At 36.7% G+C, this 18,740-nt stretch overlaps 1 pseudogene; it reads left to right on the top strand.

The window, feature by feature from the left end:
- Positions 1 to 8,487: 8,487 nt before the first annotated feature.
- The window catches only part of LOC125146520 (40S ribosomal protein SA-like), an 85,317-nt pseudogene continuing 75,064 nt past the window's right edge, over positions 8,488 to 18,740 (top strand).

Consider the following 18,740-nt stretch of genomic DNA (forward strand, 5'->3'; position numbering starts at 1 on the left):
GAGTGTGAAAGCAAATGTTCAGTGTCTTAAAATTGACTATCAATTTGATACACTATTTTTTTTTTCCAAATACTTTTTATCTAATGAAAACTCAAGCATTCTGGTGTTTTAGAGAGTAGAACAAACCCAAAATTGGGGGCTGGATTTACAGTACAATTCCAGCTTTCTAATTCAAAACTAATTGAAGTTATGCTACCTTGATGACTCTTAATGAACCAGCTACCTGTAATTTACTTCTTTGTTTAGTCTTCTCCACCATTGACTCTGAGCTAGAGAAGATGGACGTTAGCAAAAGGAATGAAAGCAGAGAGTTGATACCCTTTTGCACAGAAGGGAGATCCAGGGACCATGGAAAACAATGGACAAGGAAATTCACATAACTCAGGATAATGAGAGTCTAATTATAAAGGCCCTCTGAGGGGCCCCTGGGTGGCGCAGTCGGTTAAGCGTCCGACTTCAGCCAGGTCACGATCTCGGGGTTGGTGAGTTTGAGCCCCGCGTCGGGCTCTGGGCTGATGGCTCAGAGCCTGGAGCCTGTTTCCGATTCTGTGTCTCCCTCTCTCTCTGCCCCTCCCCCGTTCATGCTCTGTCTCTCTCTGTCCCAAAAAATAAAAATAAATATTGAAAAAAAAAAAATTTGAAGAAAAAAAAAAAAAAGGCCCGCTGTCCACAAAAAAAAAAAAAAAAAAAAAAAAAAAAAAAGAGCCTCAAAATCTTTGCCTGGCATTATTGCTATGAGCCAGTGAATGTTGTACGTTTTCCATTTTTCTCTTTGTTTCAATGGGAGGAATTCTTGCTATGATCTCTTGGTGGAGCTATCATCTCAGATCCACCACCACAAATGGAGTGTACATGTGTATTCAGAAGATAAATAAGGTAACTTTTTATTTAACAGTCTGCCAGATAATATGGAGCTTCGATATGGGAAGATTGCACATCATACACAGATCTTGGACTTTTGAGTTCAAAGCAGTTATTTGTGCTGCTCCCTTGGGGAAGGGTGAATGTGATGTTTTTATATACTGAAAAAGGATAATGTGAAGGTTTGGTGATCCAAAAGGTATAATGTGGAAGAGGTGATGTTTTCACCAAAACCTATTTTCTCTTTTCCCTGGAAACATAGCAAAGCTACATTTCCCAGCCTCTTTTATGGTTAGATGTGGTTATGTGGTTGACTATAGCTACCATAAGTTAGGCAAAGGTGATGTTTGCTACTTCTAGGCCATTGAAATATCCCTTATTTGCTCCAAAATCTCATTATGCAGATAACTAGAAGATATGCATTTTAGTAGACTTCTCATCAAAGACTGCTGTCTCTTTTATTTAAAAAAAGAAAAAAATAAGACACAATTATCCACTGCCAACAAGAAATCCACTTTAAATATAAAGACATCATTATGTTGAAAGCAAAAGTATGTAAAGATATACCATGCTAGTATTAAGGGAAAAAACTGGGGTGACTATATTTATATCAGGCAAAGTCTATTTCAGTGCAACAAATATTACCAGGGATACAAAAGATCATTTTATAATGATAATACTTTTAATTCATTAAGAAAATTTAATAGCCCCAAATGGTTATGTACCTAATAATGGATCTTCAGAACACTTGAAGTAAAAACTGATAAAATAACACACAGAAGTACACAAAACCATAATTTCAGTCAGAACTTTTCACAGCAGTGTTTCAGTAATGGTGGAATGTATATAGAAAATCAGAAAGAATATAGAAAACTTGACATCTGTGAACTACCTTTACATAATACTGGATGAATAGACCCATATATGAAGACCACTCCATTTATGAATAGCAGAATACACATTTCCTTCAAGTATATACAGAAAACTTATGAAAATAGACCTGTTCTTCACCATAAAGCAAGTACTGACACACTTAAATGATTCAAGTCAGGCCAAGTGTATTTTCTCTAGAAAATGGAATTAATTTAGAAATTTAGAATAAGAGAAAGGTACCTGGGAAAATTCCAAGATATTTGTAAATTAAATAGAAACATCTAAATAACTCCTGAGCATCTGGCTGGCTCAGTCGGAAGAGCATGTGACTCTTGATCTCCAGGACAGGAGTTAAGACCCGTGTTGGATGTAGAGATTACTAAATAAAAAATAAATACATCAAACCTTTAATTTTTTTTAATGTTTATTCATTTTTGAGAGACAGAGAAAGACAGAGTGTGAGCAGGGGAAGGGCAGAGAGAGAGGGAGACATAGAATTCAAAGCAGCCTCCAGACTCTGAGCTGTCAGCACAGAGCCCCACGTGGGGCTCAAACTCATGAACTAAGAGATCATGACCTGAGCTTAAGTTGGACGCTTAACCTATTGAGCTACCCAGGCACCCTTATACATAAAAATTTTAAAATAGGGGGTCCTGGCTGGCTCAGTCAGAAGAGCACGTGACTCTTGATCTCTTGGTCATGAGTTCCAGCCCCACATTGGGTGGAGATTACCTGAGTAAACGAACTTAAAACAACAACAACAACAACAACAAAAACACAAAACACTATTAAATACATTTTTAAAAGGTCAAAAGGCAAAATAGAAAACAGATCTTATGTGAACTGAATGTGAGTGACAGGCCAAGATATCAAATATGTGAGATGCAGCTAAAGAAGTAGTTAAGGGAAACTAGAGTAGTTAATATATATGAAAAAAAAAACAAAACAATGTTTTCAAATCTGTGAACCCAACTTCCATTTTAAGAACTAGGTAAAAAAGAGAAAATGACACCAAAAATTTGCTGGAAAAAAAAGGAGATAAAGATTAGAGCAGAAACTAGTGAAATAGAGAAAGAGAAAAAAAAATAAAGCCAAAAACTGATTCTTTAGATCAATAAAATTACTAAATCTCTAAGTCAGTGTTTCTCAAACTTTCACTAATTTTTAGTCCTGAAGGGGATTTTTTTAGTTATTTCTTTCTCCAATAATTGCCTAATTTCCTCTTTTGAAATTTTAATACTACAGATATGGTGCATATCTACTGTATTGTGTGTATCTGTATGGTGCATATCTATAGTGTATTCTATACTGTATGTGTGTGTATATATATATATATATATATATATATATATATATATATATATATCTGTGATTTTCAGATAAAAAGAGTAAGATTTTTTTTAACTTTTTTCTTATCTTGGCAAGAACTGCTTTTTCAAGACCTTGGTAGCAATAGTGCATCTCATTGAAAACGAATTACCTAAGCATTGGTATGTATAAATAGGGAGAGTATCTAAATTACCAATACCAGGAATAAAAGAAGGGGTATCATTACAGATTTTATTTTTAAAAAAAATTTTTTAATGCTTATTTATGTTTGAGAGAAAGAGAGAGAGAGGGAGAGGGAGAGAGAGAGAGAGAGAGACTGAGCGTGAGCAGGGGAGGGGCAGAGAGAGAGGGAGATACAGAATCCAAAGAAGGTTCCAATCTCCAAGCTGTCAGCACAGAGCCTGACAGGGGGGCTTAAACTCACAGACCATGAGATCATGACCTGAGCCAAAGTTGAACTCCCAACCGACTGAGCCACCCGGGTATCCCAAAATTTTAGCTATATGCTGGATTGTCAAGGAATATTATGAATAGCTTCATACTAATAGATTGATCAACATAAACAAAATGGAGTGATAATTTGAAAGATGAAAATACTCTTCAAAAAAAAAAGATAATCTGAATAACTCTATATCTATTAAAGACTTTTATTTCTTGTTAAAAACCTTCCAGCAAATTGGATGGCCTGGGTGGCTCAGTTGGTTAAGCATCAGACTCTTGGTTTCAGCTCAGGTCATGATCTTATAGTTGTGAGCTGGAGCCCTGAATCAGGCTCTGAGCTAGTAGCAAAGCATGCTTCAGATCCTCTGTCTCTCTCTCTCTCTGCCCCTTCCCCACTCTCACTCTCTCCCACCTTTCAAAAATAAATAAATATTTTTTTAAAGTCCATTAAGAAAACATTCCAACAAATACAATTGCAGAGGTAGATAAAATCTCTGAAAATTCTGTCAAACATTTAATGATGACATAATACCAACATTATATAAAGTCTTCCAAAAAAATAGAAGTAAACATATTTCAACTAATCTGTGAAGCAGGAATTACTCTAATATCAAAAGGAAACTTCAGACCAATGTCCCTTATTAATATGGATGAAAAAATTCTGAACAAAAATTTAGCCAATGAAATCCAATAATATGTAAAAAGGATAATAGATCATGATCAAGTGGGGTTTATCCTAGGATGCAAGAACAAAAGGCAGTTCAAAGGAGAAAGCCTAAAAAATGACGGGGCAACAACTAGACACTTACATGGAAAAAACAACAAAAACAAACACAACACAACATTGATTCATGTATAACTCAGCCCACATACAGAAATTAACACAAAATGGATCACAGACTTAAATGTAAAAATAAAACATGAGAAAAGATCTTTCTGTCTTTGTGTTAGGCAAATGTTTCTTTAATGCAACACCAAAAAGCACAGTCCAAAAAAGAAAAAAAGAAATGATAAATTTGACTTCATCAAAATTAAGAAACTTTGTTTTTTGAAAGACTATGTTAAGAGAATGAAAACACAGGTCCAGGCTTGGAGAAAATATTTGCAAATTATACATCTGATAAAGGACTTTTATCCAAAATATATAGATAACTCTTAAATCTCAATTATAATGGTAAAATAGCCAAAACAAATCAATCCAGTAAAAAATGAGTGAAATATTTGGAAAGACACTTAAAGAAGTTACAGGAATGATAATTAAGCACATTAGAAAAATGCTTAATATCATTAGTCGTTAGGGTAATGCAAACTAAAACCACGATGTAATATATCTAAATACTTGTAAGTATGGATAAAATTTAAAGGATTTACCATATCTAGTTTTGGCGAGGATGTGGAACATCTAGAGTTCTCATGCACTAATGGATAATACGTAAAGTGATACTACCACTTTGGAAAACAGTTGGTTGGTTTTTAAAAGTTAAATATTCACCATATCATATAAATTAACTATTATCCTACCAAGGTACTCCTAAGTATTTACCCCCCAAATGAAAGAAAATGTCCACGCATGTACTGATACATGAATGTTCATAGCGTCTTCATTGTAATGGCCAAAAATTGGAAACATTCTAAATGTGCATTAACAGTAAATGGATAAAAACAAATTGTGGGAGATCCCTACAATTCTACTATGCAATAGACAGGAATGACTATAAACTCAATAACATAGATGAATCTAAAAATAATTATGCTGAGTGAAATATGCCAGTTAAAAGAAGCTACATTTTGTATAATTTCATTTGTAGAAAATTCTTGAAAATGCAAGCTGCTGTTGTATGAAAATGGGGCAGGGGCAGGAGAGGGGGATTGCAAAGGAGCATATGGAAAATTTCACAATCATCTGTACATTCATAACTCGATTTCTGATGTTCACATAGGCATATACAAATATCAAACTTACCTAATTATATTTATTAAGTGCATAGAGTTTATTTCATGTTAATTTTTTTAAAAGCTGTATATGAATACTTTGCACAGCTTTACTGAAACTTATTGATGTACCTCTGTACATTTGAGTACTCAGCAATAAAAAATGAATAAACTACAAGCAATAATAATGCATTTCCTATCAAAAGCATTATGCTAGGTAAAAAAGTTAGAAGTCACCTACTGCATGATTTCATATATACAGCATTCTGGAGAAGGCAGACATGTTTGGAAAGAGAAAACAGACTAGTGGCTTTCAGGAATGGAGGGAGAAGAGATGGATTGTTTACAAAGCAGCAGGAGGGAACTCCTGGATGTGATGGAAATAATTCTGTATCAACTTTTCTGAGGTAGTGTTTATATGACTGTATACATTTGACAAAATTCATAGAACTATCTTCCTAGAAGAGTCAAATTTTGTCTATGTAAATTATACCTCAATAAACCTGCCTTAAAGATGTATTCTTTTCTTTTAAATTTTTTAAATCTTTATTTTTTTCTGACAGAGAGAGACACAGTGTGAGCAGGGGAGGAGCAGAGGGAGATGGAGACACAGAATCCTAAGCAGGCTTCAGGCCCTGAGCTGTCAGCACAGAGCCTGACGCAGGGCTCGAACTCATGAACCGTGAGATCATGAATGACCTGAGCTGAAGTCAGATGCTCAACCAACTGAGCCACCCAGGTGACCCTTAAAGACATATTCTAAACCTGCATTAACAATTGACTTTCTTATCCCTTTAATTGATTACATTCACAAAATCAACAATCTTTCTGTGTTCAGTGCTAACTGCATGGTGTACAGATTTAGTACATGAGAACTTTAAAAACACAGTCATGCCTTTTCTTTCATCTTCATGCCTTTCTCTTACATAAAACCATTCTATCTTGCTGCGCCTTGCATGGACACTCTGGAGCATTGCTGTGTTTAAATTGATGCATGATAACTTTTCCTAATATATTGAAGAGTTAAAAGAAGAAAATGTAATCGAATATGGAAGATTTTCATCAAATGATATATTCGTGTGTTTAATGGATTAAGCATGCATATTCTCTAAAGCAGTGCTCTCCAATCATTTTCAACCCCTAACTCTCAATTCATGAAAATGTCTCCGATTTGTGTTATGAAAACAATGATACTGTCTTTTGTTTCTCAGATATAAAACAGAATTATAACATTACACGTGACTTTTCTTTTTTTTTTAATTTTTTTTTCAACATTTATTTATTTTTGGGACAGAGAGAGACAGAGCATGAACGGGGGAGGGGCAGAGAGAGAGGGAGACACAGAATCGGAAACAGGCTCCAGGCTCTGAGCCATCAGCCCAGAGCCCGACGCGGGGCTCGAACTCACGGACCGCGAGATCGTGACCTGGCTGAAGTCGGATGCTTAACCGACTGCGCCACCCAGGCGCCCCTACATGTGACTTTTCAAATATATATATTCCTCTACCCTATATTCTCCCAGAATTCTCTTTTCCACTCCTTGTCCTCTTTCAGAACCTCTGTTCTAACACCAGGAAATAGCCACACTGTGCCCATGGCCCCTTTTCCACATCTCAGGGCCACAACTTAGCCTGGGCTCATTTCGGACCCTCCACACCTTCTCTACCTATGACGAATCTTTTGGACATTTTGCCAATATAAATAATGGATAGATTTTATAATTTCATTCCATCTTCTGACTGGAATCCTTTGAAATAGTTATTTTGGCCATCAGAGGCAAAGTAAAAAATAAAAACAAAACTCAAAAAGCTCAAGCATTCAGCCCTCACTATTGGGGTTTTTGCTATTCTTTCCCAAAGGAAATTAGAGACATGCTTGCTGAGGCCTGTTTATTCTAATCAGATCCTAGTGAACCTTGGTACCATATGTTTTCAAGAGGCTTCATAGAAAAAAAAAAGATAGCAAAAGAAACTCAATCGCCTTATTTGCCTTTGCAGAAAATAGCTTTCACAGACCTTAATTTTGCAAGTCCTGTCTTGCGCAAATGAGTGTTAACAACCATGGTAGGCTGAATAATGGTTCCCCAAATATATCCAGGTCTCCCAGAACCTGTAACTATGCTACTTTATATAGAAAAATTGACTTTGAATATGCAATTGATTGTTTAAAAATCTATAAACCATATAGCTTATTGAGAACAATCTGGCATTATAACAATCTGTCTTCCTGTTACTAAATTAGTCTTTAATACGTCAAGCTACCTGTCTGATGTTTCTCGAACCTGCTAGATATGTCTTATACTTAGGGTCTGAATTATCTATTGCTGCACAACAAATTACCCCAAAACTCTGTGACTTAAAATAACACATTTACATAACCTCAGATTTTGTGAGTCAGGAATTTATGAGTGGCTTAAACAGGTGGCTCTAGTCAGGGTTTCCCATGATCTTACAGTCAAGATATTGGCCAGAGATGTAGTCATCTGAAAGACTGACTAGGCCTTGAAGATCCACTTCACAATGGTGCATTCACATGGCTACAGGCAGAAGGCCTAAGTTCTTCACCAGGGGCCTTCTTCCTATGGCTGTTTGGTGTGTCCTCACAATATGACAATTGGCTTCACTGAGTGACTGACCCAAGAGGAGACCAAGACAGAGCTTCCATGTGTTTTATTACCTAGTTTCAGATACCACATAATATCACTTTTGTTTTATTGGATGCATTGAAAGCAAACTACAAAGTCTGGGCCACATTAAAAAGGAAGGGAATTTAGATCCAATGTTTGAAGGAAGTGCCAAAGAATTTGTGGACTTACTTAAATTATGATAGGCCTTTGCTTTAGCGCTCCTTACTTGTTGAAATGTTCTCCTCTTTGATTCTGCTTGGCTACACTCATCAGCTCTCAAGTCTTTGTGCAAATCTACATTGTCAAAGAAACCTCCCATGACTCTTGTAGCAGACACCATTATACCAATCCCCTAATGTTCATTTTTCCATTTCCTTTTACCATTTTCCTAGCTTTCCATCTAACACTTGCAACCACGACACTCTATGAAAGATTGTTCTCGTGCCACTGGAGCTGCTTGTTCTCGTGCCACTGGAGCTGCTTTGCCATTTCCAGAGACCCAGAAGTGCCTGGGAGCTTACATTCCATCTCAGTCCCACCAGGGTAGCCCTCAGCATGATGTGGAAGTATAATAGCCCAGCCTTCTCATCTCTTGTTGAGACAGAAACTGATTTAGAGTCCAGAGATCCTGTGCAGTATCAGGCTAGGGCCAGTAATTCACTTGAAATTGAATCTTTGCTTTCTTTTTCATCATTATCCTGTTTGCCCCAACATTTTCTTTTGATAACACTTGTAATAAGTCATTTGTACCCTTACTTTGACCTCTGGGCCAGTTTCCTGAGAACCTGATGTAACTACCCAATTTAAACCTGCATAATTTCTACCACCTACAATACATGTCTCTTAGCTTTTCTCTCTTTTTCTAAATGTTTATTTATTTATTTTTGAGAGAAACAGAATGTGAGTGAGGTAGGAGCAGAGAGAAAGAGAGACAGAGAATCCAAAGCAGGCTCTGTGCTGCCAGTGCAGAGCCTGATGTGGGGCTCAAACTCATGAACCATGAGACCTGAGCCAAATCAGACACTTAACCAACTGAGGCACCCAGGTGCTCCTCTTATTTCTTTATTATTCAGTAGCACCTATCACCTTCTACTATACAATGTACTTACCCATTTTCCATTTACTGCCTGTCTTCCACAACTAATAAGTAAATTCAACTAGCACAGAATCATTGTCTGCTTTTTTTTCCCTACGGCTCTAAGTAAGTTTTGTTCCTTCCATTACTTTGGGAATATTAGAAATTTCCCTGTAAGGGTGATGCTTAGTGACTAGGTGAAAAGTGAGCAAAGTATCAATTACCATAGAAATTTCACAAACCCCATTACAGTCCAAAAAACAGCTATCTTCATACATGATGACTGAGCTTTGAAAATTTGTACAATTTTAACACAGTAGAATCTTTAGGATAAATTAAATGTGGACAAGCATCTGTCTTAGGCAATCAGTGGCACAAAAGTAGAAATCTAGTAGCCAAAGATCTTTTCCAGCATCATATTGATGATTAAAATTGCAGACCTACAGTCCCTGTTATTTTTCACTGCAGAGTGAAATATGATCATGAATAAGCAAGAATAGAAACTGAAAGTCTCCTAACTACCCCCACTATAATCATCTTACTTCAGAGTACAGAAATTCCAATCTAAGAGTTTGGAGCAAGATGTGCGTGCGTGTGTGTGTGTGTGTGTGTGTGTGTGTGTGTGTGTGTGTCAGAGAGAGAGAGAGAGAGAGAGAGAGAGAGAGAGAGAGAGAGTAAGAGAATGTGAATGTTATATACTGCATCCTTTTTCTCTTTTTTCCAGAAATGTTCTTTTGTCATTTCTAAATTTGTTTATGTATTTCTTATTGTTGACATAAGATATCAAAATGCCTATGTACCTCATTCAGAGGCTTCTTTGGTATATACTAGACTCTATCAGAGATCCAGAATGTAATGAATATCAATTTCACCCTGTTTATTGCAGATCTGGCTCATGGAATCTCTTATACCAATTCCCTACCTGTGTGTAGCAAAATATATTTTGTATCTTTGATTTTCTCTTCCCTTTCCTTTTTCCTGTGGCTATTAAATATGATGGAGTGTAGTGTGAAAGAATGTGAATGTGAAGAAATAAAATTTATAGCTTGCTATTCTTGATTTTTACTCTTCCAACTAAATCATAAACATTGATTTTATCTATTATTTGACAGCATATAGATAAATGTTTCATTCACTGTACTAATGTCAAGGAGCCCTACATTTAAAATGTCTAAGCTATCAACCTCAGTTGAGTTGCAACCTTCTAATATTTTATAATGGATGATTTCATCATTCATTAATTTATTAAATAGTAATTAAGTGAATGCCTACTCTATGTCAGATATTGTTGTAGGAATTGAAGATATGGCAGGGAACTAAATAGACAGTAATCTTTATCTTTGTCTAGTTTTTTGGGTTTCAGAGACTGTGCATGTAATCTTACCAACAATACCATTCACATAGACTACACGATGCATATTACATAATATGACACACCCTGAACAATGTGAACACAAAACATAGTTTAATTATTCAGTATATCTTGGTGACTATTTTTGTGTACTACTCACATCTCTGTTCTAGATACTTGGGATACCTTGAAGAGGAAAATAAACAAAAGTTCTGAATTTCATTTTATATTTTATTTTTTACATTTTATTGAGATCTTACATTTTCTTGAGAGGAGGTAGATACTTGAAAATTTTACAAAAGCAACAAAAAATTAAAAATTCAAAAATAAAATTATAGTCAGGGCTAAAAGGTGATAAGTCATATAAAAATAAGCAAACAAATAACATGGCAAGGGGGACCTGAGGGAGTAGGCATTGCTGAGTAATTTGCAGCAATAAATAGGGTAGTCAGATAGATATTGTTTGAAGAAGGTAAAGGATTTTTGCCAAATATCTTATGGTAGAGTACTTTAAGGAGTGGGAACAGCTAAGCTGCTAAGAGCAAAACTGTTAAGATATTAAGAAGGATAGTGGGGTCCTGTGGGCCATTGCAAGAGCTTTGGTTTGTAATCTGACTAAAACTAGCAAACCCTGAGGTTTCTGAGCAATGAGTAAAATAGTTGACATGTCATAAACTCATCACTCTGGCTGCTCTATTTTGACAATAGAAGCAATGAAATCAAAGAGAGGTCATCAGATAATCCAGATGAGAGATGATGGAGGCTTGAGCTGGTGGTAACATTTGACATGCTGATAAGTGGTGGATTTATGAATGCATTTTAAGTAATGAGCCAATAGAATTTTTGATCTACTGGACCTGAGTTTTAATAAAATAAGGAAGTTAAGTTGACTTCGAGACTTTTGACCTGAGCAATTGAGAAAATGTAAGTATATTGTTGCCATCAACTGAATGTGTGAATCAGGTTTGGAAGTTCAGCTTGGGACATGTTGAGCTGAAATGTCTAGATCCCCAGTGGAGTATTAGAGCAGGTGTGTATATAAGTCTGGAATTAGAATTCTGAGGCGGAGGTATATATTTTGAAGGAGGCTGGAAGGTGATAACTATAATGGAGAAAAGTTTCATTATTATGGGGGATATCCTCAGAGTGAATAGCATTTGCATTAACACCTGAAACACAAGGGGAAGCATCATTCAGCTGTCAATGGGGAAAACATTCCAGACCATAGTAACAGAATGCACAAAATCCCTGGCTGATGGAATTGGGAGAATATTGGGCCTACTGTGTTGAAGAGCAGTAAGGAAGGCAGTGTGACTAGAGCAGAGTGAGCAAAAGAGAGAGGAGGAGGAGAAGGAGAGGTCAGAGAAGCCTGGAGTCAGATCATGCAGAGCCTTCCAAGTCCTTTAATATCAAGAAATGAGGTTTTTAAAATTTTTTTTAATATTTATTCATTTTTTGAGAGACAGAGAGAGACACAGAGCGTGAGTGGGGCAGAGAGTGAGGGTGAAACATAGTTGGAAGCAGGCTCCAGGCTCTGAGCTATCAGCACAGAGCCCGAAGCGGGGCTTGAACCCATGAACTGTGAGATCATGACCTGAGAAGAAGTTGGTCGCTTAACCGACTGAGACACCAGGCACCCTAATAAATGGGGGGGGGGGGGGTGTTAACAAAGATTTTGGTCAGAGAAGTGACACAATTTGAAAAGTTTGTAGGAAACATTCTAGCTGGTGAAGTGAGAATATTTTGCAGGAACTGCAAAGATGAAAACAAGACAAAAATTCTACAAATTACCTTAAAAATCCAGACCAGAGATAATGGTGGTGTGGACAAGTGTAGCAGTGAAGATGTAGCCTTTATGTGTGTTTCCCAGATGCAGATTTTGAGGCAAGTATTTCAGGGCAGGTGGACAGGAAAGAAAGCAGGGGACTGGAATAGTCAAGAAAGAAAGAAAGTCAACAGAGAATACATCATCTAACAAGTTACTTTGCCTGCAGGCATCTAGTGCCCAATTCCTCTGGAAACCTCTGAGAGAAAGGATAGAGCATACTTGAGAGTTATTCCAGTCAAGGGGTCAGGAAGCTGGGGGAGATTTCCATCAAATTTCTGCTAATCAGGGGCTGAGGACTACTTAAAGGGACATTTCTGATTTGCCCTCTTGTGGTCAAGAATGTTCTATTGCAAGTCAAAGCCCTCAGGTGGAGATTCGTGGTTTTCAAAATAAGCAGGCTTTATCATGTAGAGGGAAGTGCTGGGAGAATATTAACGTAGTGGGGACAGCAACTGCTTCAGTGGTGAGAAGGGTTTGAATTGTGGATGCATTATGAAACTAAAGCCTGAACACAGAAATGTGAAACACACACGCACACACATGCACACACACACACACAACTATATTTCTATTAAAAGTGTTTATTATGAATATGAGAACTTCAAGTTTCTCATTTCATTTTTTAAACAAATATTTACTGACATCTACACAGTGCCACGCATTTCTGAGGAACTGAGATATACCAGGAGGAAGAAAGCATTAAGTATTGATCTGGAGGCACTCAAGTTTGAGTAGAAAGTTTAATTTTTTCTTTATTAATTACAGTATGCACTAAAAGATGAAGAATGGCAGGGCACCTGGGTGGCTCAGTCGGTTAAGCCTCCGACTTCAGCTCAGGTCATGATCTCACAGTTCATGGTGCAAGCTCCAGATCAGGCTCTCTGCTGTCAGCACAGAGCCCACTTCAGATCCTGCCTCCCTCTCTTACTTTCTCTGCCCCTCCCCCTCTCGCTAGCTCGTGCTCTCTCTCTCTCTCTCTCTCTCTCTCTCTCTCTGTCTCAAAAATACATTTTTTTTAAAGATGAAGAATGGCGTAACAAATAGTAACAAAATCACATAGTACTTATCTTAGGAAAATAATGATAAGGGCCTAGATTAATGAAGTGATCCTAGAAATGGAGGCTAGAAACCTCATTTATTTCATTCCACCTTGAATTGCCAGGTCCAAACCCAGAGCCGGGCATGGAGAAAGTGTGCAATATATACAGTCATATCGCTGTCTCACAACATGGTAGCTTCCTTCTTCAGAGGCAGTAAAAGAGTCTCTCCCTTACAAGCAAAGGCCCATTTTTTATTTAAAGGTTTTCATCTTATTATACCAGGTTCACCAAGGGTAATCTCCATTTTCCTTCTTTCTTTCTTTTTTAAAGTTTCTTTTGAGAGAGAGAGAGAGAGAGAGCATGAGCAGGGAAAGGGCAGAGAGAGGAGGAGAGAGAGGATCTCAAGGAGTTCCATCACAGTAGATTTTAGCCTGATCTTTTCAGCTTCATACTCTCTGCAATCTGCCATAAACTGGCATCTGAAGGTCAGTCATCCATATTTAAATATACAATTGTATTTAACATTATAAAATATTACCATATTAAATCCTCACTCTTTCCTCTATTTTGGTTGCAAATGAAAGGATCTCAATTCAAATTAGCTACAGCAAAATGGGCCTTTTCTTTTTTTAATGCTTCACAAACCAAAAAATTCAGGATAATTTCTGCCTTTAAATTAGGCTCTGGCTTTAGTCCTTCTTCTTTTAACCATTACAGCAATGTTTCTGAGCTATATTCTTAGGGGACTAACATGAATCATATCCATTCTTAAATCACTATCATTGTCAGGAGAAAAACACTGTATACAACCTATCAGGCCTTGGTTACATTCTAATTACTAGACTCATCTCTAGTAAAACAATACTGACTGGATATAGAAGGGAATTAGGTCTTTCAAAGAAATTGTATTATTTTATGAAAAAAGAGGTGGGGGAGTCAGACATTGGGGAAAATGTCTATAAAGAATATTGTCTTAAAATTAGCATGGGTCAGCATATCCATTTTTTTTTATTGATATATAAGTCCTCTTACTACATTGTCTCTATCCAATTCATTAGCTTCTCCATGACACTTCTTTAGGATAAGGATAGCTTTATGTTCCAACATCACTTTATTATCTAGTCTCTAAATTCACTCTCCATATCCAACTCTCTGGTCTGGTGTTGTTCAATCTGGAAAACTCCCCTGCCTTCCCTCTAAGGAAACATCCTCTTAAAGAGTGGGGGAAATCTCTTATTCAACAAAACCAGTTTCTTTGTGAAATTGTTCATGTCTCTTGAGCAGAATTAGCTGCCACTTATTCTCTGTTCTCAGTAACACCTTATACAAACTTTATTTTGAACTTAATTTGTATCCAGTAAATTTGTATTTAGAGTTCTGCCTCTTTTGCTATAGATTGAACTTTAAGTAAAAAAACCTACCTCATTCAGCCTTCTATAACTAGTGCCTTGTATGATGCCTATGTATTTTAGATCTCACAGAGTGTTTGCCAAATTCATAATATTAAGAAACAGGCAGGGATACAATATTCAAACTTCATCTTAACAGCCAAAGTATGGGACACTCAGGTGTGTTGTAAAAATAGATTAGACTAAATATCTTTTTTTTGGGGGGGTGGAGGAATAAAACTACTATTAGCAGTCTCTGGTCAAAAATTGTTTTTATTTATGACTTTGTATGTTTTTGTCTATTATTCCATATGACTAAATATATGTTCTTGTTTTTTAAGAAAATGTTGCCAATGGTGATGATGAAGACTTATCTTTAGTTTCACAATAAGTAGAAACACAATTTTTAGGGGCTCCTGGGTGTCTCAGTTGGTTAAGTGTACAACTTTGGCTCAGATCATGATCTCACCATTTCTGAGTTCAAGTCTCGCACTGGGCTGTGTGCTGACAGCTCAGAGCCTGGAGCCTATTTCAGATTCTTTGTCTCCCTCTTTGTCTCTGCCCATCCCCCGTTTGTTCTCTGTCTCTTTCTCTCCCTCTCAAAAATAAATAAACATTGGGGCGCCTGGGTGGCGCAGTCGGTTAAGCGTCCGACTTCAGCCAGGTCACGATCTCGCGGTCTGTGAGTTCGAGCCCCGCGTCGGGCTCTGGGCTGATGGCTCAGAGCCTGGAGCCTGTTTCCGATTCTGTGTCTCCCTCTCTCTCTGCCCCTCCCCCCTTCATGCTCTGTCTCTCTCTGTCCCCAAAAAAATAAATAAACGTTGAAAAAAAATTAAAAAAAATAATAAACATGTAAAAAATAAAAAAAAAGAAATACAATTTTTAAAGGTCTTTAAGTACAGTGTGAAGATTGTGTTTTTATTTGGCTATGTAGACAATTATAAACTGCATCCTCAATGACCTTTATAGTCATTCAATAAATAAGCAAAGACTAACATGTATCGCAAGTTTCACAACGAGTCCACCCTGGTCATCATGGAGAATATAGTCTGTTCCAATTTTTTCTGCTTGAAGGTGGTTGGGTAGAGTGTGGATGGAATAACAGAACTTGGGGATAGTTCTGTGAGTGGTGGGCAGTGAGAAAAGGAACTTCCAGGTTGCTGTAAGTCTATGGAAAGTTGTTATTTATCATTTTATGACACATTACAGAATGCCAGTGTGAGAGGAACTAATAGAGATCATGTTTCTTTATTCTGAATAAATCTCACAGCACAGACAGTACACAAAAACCTAATGCCACACAGCATATGTGTGGTAAAACCGACAATGAAATCTCTGATTCCCAGGATAGTCTATGTTTTTGTTTTTGTTTTTATATTTTTTATTCAGGATACTTCTTAGAAGGCATTTTAGTGGCACACGATATTATTCACTTGAAATTAAGATTAATAAAATAGAAATAGGGGGATGTCATTTGAGGCATTACATGGAGAAAAATTTTCCTTCTATTAGTCACTAGCTAGCTGATCCCAACATCCTCCTCTTAGGGGTTTCTCAGTCATCTGGAAATATGTTACAGATGGATTTTCTATAGGTGACATGCTCCCTCTACTCTTTCCTCAGAAGGATGCACACACACATATGCATGCACGTGAAAGGGAAACCAAGTGCAAGCTAACTCTGGTTATCAATAAGGAGGGGGGGGTATGACGGCAGGACAAAGGGAATGTATGAGCTTGTTGACTTGGCTAGGTCCCCCGATGTTAGCTCTTCCATCTGTATGTAGGAATCCTTGACTAGATGACTACTGAGGCCCCCTCCTCCAGGAATGTAAGTCCTGTGAGCATGGAGTCTCTAGACAGTGCACACAAAAGCACGCTGCAGCCCCTCTCTGCCCAGTCTGCTGGTACTCCTTGGTCTTACCAAGTCTCCCTTGGAGAGACCATCAGTTTCTCTAATCACTGATGCTGGTGTGATCTCTATTTCAAGCACGCTTTCACTTACTACTGAGATAAACACTCTTTCCCCCCCCCCCCCACTTCACTCTTTCTTCTGTTTTTCTTAGTAGTTTCGAGGAAACAAAAATTAAGTTCATATTTTACCACTGCTAGCTCTCACATCAGTAAACCGCATTTGCTACCTTTGATGATGACTTTTTTTCAAAACTTAATGAATGTGCCTAATCTTCTTGGGCCCTCTTTCCATTACATCTGTTTTTCTTTTATACTTCCTGAATTCCTAAGTCACTTAATTTCTCTAGATGCTGCCTTCAGCTGGCCTCATTCCTCCCTGCTCAATTTATGCTTTCTTTATTTCTTCCATGTTCCTTCTCAACACAAAATGTTGTATTGATCCCAGCCCAAGAGACAGTTCAAAGTCTACAATGTATAAAGAAAGTGGTCATAAGTGACTACCTGAGGCATAATTAAAATAAAAAAAAAAGTACTTGCCTAATGAGTAAAAGCCCTTAAAAGGAAAATACAGCAAAGTCAGAGAGAGCACCATGTATAAGTTGTTGTTAGCAGCCTAAATGTAGAAGTAATTCATCATAAGATTGAAAAAAAATATTCCTAGATATGCTGTTCATAATTTCCATCCACAATAGAAGGGATGGTCATAGCTTTGGAACAAGTGACTTCTTAATTCAAGTGTTAGCTTTGCCACTTTACTCTCTAGGACCCAAGCAAGTTATTTATATTGCTAAGCCCTAATGTTCTTCACTGTTACCTGTGGCTGAGATTATCTATCTCACAGTTTTGGTTTTTTTTTAGACATAATGAAATTTGGTTTTGTGACCTCTTAGTTTTACTGGGTGGTAATAAAAGGGAAAAAAAGATAAACAATAATTCTGGCAAACTGTAGTCATGCTGTCCCTTCTTTTGAAAGCTAATTCTCAAAAGAATTCATTGGTTCACTCTAAATAGAAATGGATCTCTAGGTTTTCCAATATTTATGAGGTGGCAAATCATTTCGTTACACTTATTCTTTTAGAAGAGTTTAACTATTTGGTGATAAATAGATGAATTTCTGATGGCCAGGCACTTTCTGATCATTATGATAGATGACTTATTTCATTCATTTAATAGTCTAAATATCTCTTTGGCCCACAGTCATAAACACTGTAGAGCAGACGTAAGCATTAAAAAGTACCTCTCCTCATAGAACTTCATGCTCAAGCCCTTATCTCATTTATGGAGCAAAACATTGGCCAGTATAAGTCAAGATGCAGATTCTAATCATTATAGGTTTATAGTAAATCTGAGCAAGTAAAATATCAGGGGTCCTCATTTTAATAGAACTTTTCCAAAGCCCGGGAGAATGCCCAAAAATGTATTCACATTATCATAATTTTTTTGAAGCTTTACCGAGGTATGATTGATATATAATGAATCACACGTATTCAAGTGTGCAGATATATAAATAGCCACGAAACAATCTCCATCTTTAAGACAAACAACATATCTATCACCAGCAAAAATTTTCTCATGATTACTATAGATTTATTATAATCTTAAGTCCTCCATCCTTATTCTTCTTTGCAAAGATGGTTCAGCTTTTCTGGTTCCTTTATATTTTTATATCAATGTTAGAGTCAGTTTGCCAATTTATAAACTAGTGGTTCCATTTAATTCATAGATTGATTTTGGAGGTATTATTATTTTAATGATATTTATTTTTGCAATCAATGTGGATGAAATTTATCATGCACAACCATTTACTTTAGATCATTTATAACTTCCATCAAAATCTTTAATTTTCAGGTATAGGTCTTGTACATATTTTGTCAGATTTACCTCTAGAAATCATATTTTTATACTATTATAAACTCTATTTTTAAAATGTCAATTTCTGGCTCTTTCTTTGTTACTATGTAAAAATATAATTTGGGGATATTGATTTTTCTATCCTACCACTGTGATAAACTCACTTATTAGTTATACTAACACTTTTGTCAATTATATAGAATATTTTAAATAGTTGATAATTTTGTCTATG

The sequence above is a fragment of the Prionailurus viverrinus genome, chromosome D1 (genome assembly GCF_022837055.1).
Source record: "Prionailurus viverrinus isolate Anna chromosome D1, UM_Priviv_1.0, whole genome shotgun sequence".
Lineage (NCBI taxonomy): Eukaryota > Metazoa > Chordata > Mammalia > Carnivora > Felidae > Prionailurus > Prionailurus viverrinus.